The sequence below is a fragment of the Dreissena polymorpha genome, chromosome 2, assembly GCF_020536995.1.
Source record: "Dreissena polymorpha isolate Duluth1 chromosome 2, UMN_Dpol_1.0, whole genome shotgun sequence".
NCBI classification, from domain to species: Eukaryota; Metazoa; Mollusca; class Bivalvia; order Myida; family Dreissenidae; genus Dreissena; species Dreissena polymorpha.
The window spans coordinates 5,481,458-5,486,539 of record NC_068356.1 but is presented as its reverse complement, the minus strand read 5'-3'; the positions used below and the strand labels follow the sequence as shown (position 1 = coordinate 5,486,539).

Sequence of the window (5,082 nt, the reverse complement as noted above, 5' to 3'; positions counted from 1 at the left end):
TTCTGATAAAGGGAGACAATTCAGAATGTGCATTGTTACCCCCTTGTGTAAAATTCAATCTATTTTTATTCGTGGCGACCTTGATTTCAAATTGGAAAAAATGATAAAGGGAGACAACTCAAAATGTACATTGTTACTGATTGTTCAGTTACCCCCCTTGTTTCGAGATAAATCTATTTTTAGTCGTGGCGACCTTGACCTTGGAGATATTGATGTTATTCTTTCGCGAGACACACCGCCCAATGATGGTGAACACATGTGCCAAATGATTTGAAAATCTCACAATGAATGACATAGTTATGACCCGGACAAGCTCATTTATGGCCATTTTTGACTTTTGAACTCAAAGTGTGACCTTGACCTTGGAGATATCGACGTAATTCTTTCGCGAAACACACCGTCTAATGATGGTGAACAAATGTGCCAAATGATTTTAATATCTCATAATGAACGACAAAATTATGACCCGTACAAGCTTCCCAGTGGGCATCAAACGTTTTACGAGCTTTTTAGATCCAGTGTTTACATGTATCAATATAAAAGCGTTTAATGAAAAACTTAAATATCTGCCAAAATTTAGGAAAAGTTCCCTTTAAAATAAATATTAAATCAAGCACTTGGTAATATCTAACACATAACTTTTTTTATTATGTCCCCCACTATAGTAGTGGGGGACATATTGTTTTTGCGCTGTCTGTTGGTCTGTTGGTTGGTTGGTCTGTTGGTTGGTTGGTTGGTTTGCGCCAACTTTAACATTTTGCAATAACTTTTGCTATATTGAATATAGCAACGTGATATTTGGCATGCATGTATATCTCATGGAGCTGCACATTTTGAGTGGTGAAAGGTCAAGGTCATCCTTCAAGGTCAGAGGTCAAATATATGTGGCCAAAATCGCTCATTTTATGAATACTTTTGCAATATTGAAGATATCAACTTGATATTTGGCATGCATGTGTATCTCATTGAGCTGCACATTTTTAGTGGTGAAAGGTCAAGGTCATCATTCAAGGTCAGAGGTCAAATATATGTGGCCCCTTATTTTATGAATACTTTTGAAATATTGAAGATAGCAACTTGATATTTGGCATGCATGTGTATCTCATGGAGCTGCACAATTTGAGTGGTGAAAGGTCAAGGTCATCCTTCAAGGTCAGAGGTCAAATATATGTGGCCCAAATCGCTTATTTTATAAATACTTTTGCAATATTGAAGATAGCAACTTGATATTTGGCATGCATGTGTATCTCATGGAGCTGCACATTTTGAGTGGTGAAAGGTCAAGGTCATCCTTCAAGGTCAAATAAATGGGTCAAAATTGCTCATGTAATGTCACTTCTGCAATATTGAAGCTAGCAATTTTATATTTGAAATGCATGTGCATCTCATGGAGCTGCACATTTTGAGTGGTGAAGGGTCAAGGTCAAGGTCATCCTTCAAGGTCAAACGTCATATAGGGGGACATTGTGTTTCACAAACGCATCTTGTTGGTCCTCAGAACATTGGCATTTTTTTCTTTCACAAACCTATAACCTTGAAGTAAATATTAGACAAATTATGCATACACAATTATAAAACATGCAAACATCGGCTGTTGTAACTATTGTGTCTAGACGACCAGGAATACCAATCCTTCCAAATCAGCTATGACACAACTTTACGCCATTTGGCTGAGTAGTGTAGCTCTGCCTATTCAGAGAAGACCCAAGCCATCTATCACTTTATAACATTTATAACTAAACTTTTTAAACATTTTTATGAAACAGTTTGATCAGCTGCTGCCTCTTATCACATGCTGCTCGATGTACTGGTGTGTTGTTCATAACTTCCGGTTCCATCACGTTTCCAACCAATTCCTCTGTCAGTGGAACGTTTGAATCCAAACACAGGTTATGCAGGGGCATGTACACAGTTGATATTTCACAGCACTTATTGGACTTGAAAGGCCAACATTCACCAGTGGCATGCAGATATCTAAACAAATATCAGAAGTATTTCTTTAACATAGACATTTGTCTAAGTGACTAAATTGTCCTGATACCATTGACATTAATTTAATTTCAATATTAATTATATATAATATATAGCCTACAAAACACTTTATTTGTGCCTGTATTCACTATTAATGCACAATATCATTTAAATGCACTAGTAAACAATTTTTCATACAAAGAGTCTGAGGATAAGCAAAATGAATTTTTAAGATTTAAAATAAAATGAATAAAACATCAGTTTATTTAAACGGACATTTTTTTTATGAAACATCATATTCACACATGCAAACAACCCTCAGTTATAATAAAAGTTAATTTGCATATAAATTCTAAAATTTGATAATTAAAGTTGTACGTTATCAAGCTTTAAGAGTTACGTTTGATTTAAGACACTGTGAAGCACAAGAAAGAGATTGGCACTAATACTTCATTTAAATACTTTGTGGTAAGTTGATCTCGCACTAATAAGACTTATATTTCACAACCTATATAATACGTTACCAATCTCGTGATTTCAACACTCCAAATGCCCTTTCTACTACCCACCCTCTACATAGATGGTCATTGTAGGCCTGTTCCGCAGCATGGAAGGGATGAGGTTAAGGGGTCATCAGGTTAGTCCTTAACGGATACCCACTATCTCCCAGCAGATGACCCTCATCATTGGTGCTCAGATATTGCTGTAAATTGAAATATTTTATTGGGCAGTTGCTTTGTCTTTGATAAAACAGCAGTCCACAGTAAATATTGTTAGATTAAGGTAGGAAAGCATCTCAATAAGTTTCACAAAACTAGCTTAAGTATTATCAAATCACTATATTTTAGTTACCTAGATTAAATAATGTAACTTAAGACAATATTTAAAGATAATACTGATAGCTGCATTGGCTAAGACATAAAAGAACAAAAGCTTGATCACACAGTGCTAATGGTGCTTATTGTGGTAGTTAATGATTTTTGCGCATGTACGTAACTAATTATTATTAGATGTCAAAGATGATAAGCATTACGCTTATTTCAACCTTTTATGGTATTCATCTGCTTTTATACCAAATTTAATGATAAGGTAATGAATCATAATACTGTATTTACATTTACCTCATGCTGGCGTCAGCAACAGCCTGCACATTAATGGCATGGAATCCTAAGTAAACATCTCCCTTGGCGTAATGCAATATGCCAAAATCTATACAAAATAAAAGTTATTCATTAACATGAGAGTGCTCATCATTTCATGTTCACATTACCAACACAAAAGGGAGGAATGCAGCAAAGGAGTAAAAAAAAGCCCCATCAATATGCACGAAATACAATTTTTGGATGGGGGGTGTATATTTATAGCACTGCAGAATTGAATTTGACAAATAAATACATTGTAATCAAATGAAAACAATAAAGAAATAATTAAGGTAATTGTTCTGCAATTATTAAAGACATAAGGTACAATGTACTTTACTCACGCTCGATTGGTTATTCACAGCTTGGGTACTACTTACATGTATCCCTGGTACCATTAAGCATACTTGCATGTACCTCGGGTAAGGTTAATATACTTAAACGTACCCGGTCCTTATTAGACTGTACCCGAGTTGTATTCCTGCCCAAAATCCGATGTGGTACAGTGCACTACAGATTAATGTAAAGCGATATTGTTTATCTAAATAAAACTTACCTTTTGAAAAAACTGCATCAACATGCTTTTTGAGTATAAATTTCGATGATATAAAGACTATTTGAGAAAAAAATTGACATAAATGTGAACATATTTAAAAAAAATTAAACCTACAACAACCCATTTAGCATTAAATTTCCGACTATGTTAAGGTATATTAACTGTCACAGGGTTAGCTCTACATGTAAGTATACTTAAAGAGTACCCGGGGTACAGGTTAGTAGTATCCGAGCTGACAATGACCAATCGAACATAATTGTAATCAAATGAGAACAATATAGAAACAATTATGGTGATTTTTCTACAATTATTAAATACATAAGGTATCCTACCGTAACCTAAATTCGACGACATCTAAATTCGACGATGTTCTATTTTTATCGATTTAAATTTAAATGGATGATTAATGTCTTGGAATCATTTCAAAGTATTACAGCCGAGTTAAAAATTATTTTTTTTTCTATATAATTTCTTTCATTATTTGCGAAATATTGCTTTATGAAACCGTTATATCGTCGAATTTGGGTCACACCGGGATACCATCAGCATCTACTTAACTCACCAATACAATAAACTTGTTTAAAAATAGCAAACACAAACAGTAGCATGATGTCATATTCATGTTCATGATCATGATGTTATAATCAACAATTTCGAGGTAAAGTATTGTTCAATCACAACATTTAGAAGTAGAACAACTACAAGTTCAACATTAGCGGGTGGGGTAAATCAGTCTGCACTTAATGTCATCGATAAGTACACGTCGACACAAAATAGAATGAGTTTTACATAAAGTCATTTGTAAAGAAACACAACAATAAATGATTAAACTAATACCGTTAATCATCGAATGCTTTTATTAAGAAAAGATACAACAATGACTTATTCTTCAACCATTTTGCAAAATCCGAGTTGTCAACAATCGTGATACATCGGCTATCTCGGATTCCTCCGTAAGATAGGCCTCGTGGCTAACGGTCGCCATATTGCCTTGTATTACTACTTTACTACCCAAAAGGTTGTCAGTCTATTGTTATGAGGCTGTATACGATGCGCGTTGAACTAGCGCCAAACTTTTTACCGAAACTTTGATATTAATAGCACTATTAACGTTCATTTGTGTTGCATTTTGACCTATTATCCAAGTGATTTACTTTTCCATTATTATTTAATCACCCTATCATCCAATTTTTAAGATGAAATTACGGTGTTTACAAAACCAACCAAACCGAAAGTAAAACTGGATGCATTACGTTTCGCGATGTAAACATTAAATATTTGTTCAGTTTGAGGAAGCGAATCGATAATAGACGTTGGAATATGTATGCAATACAGACTATCATTGCCGATTGTAATACTGGCTAAAAAATACCTTTTATGACAGGTCATGTATAGAACGTTAATCAAATAGTGACC

At 34.3% G+C, this 5,082-nt stretch overlaps 1 long non-coding RNA gene across 1 annotated transcript; it reads right to left on the bottom strand.

Annotated features, from left to right (window-relative positions):
- Positions 1-1,778: 1,778 nt before the first annotated feature.
- LOC127865727 (uncharacterized) lies at positions 1,779-4,818 on the bottom strand. Its single transcript, XR_008042751.1, has 4 exons — positions 4,504-4,818; positions 3,093-3,180; positions 2,541-2,674; positions 1,779-1,974 (listed from the first exon to the last, which is right to left on the bottom strand). It is a non-coding gene; the product is annotated as an uncharacterized LOC127865727 (long non-coding RNA).
- Between the last annotated feature and the right edge of the window lie 264 nt (positions 4,819-5,082).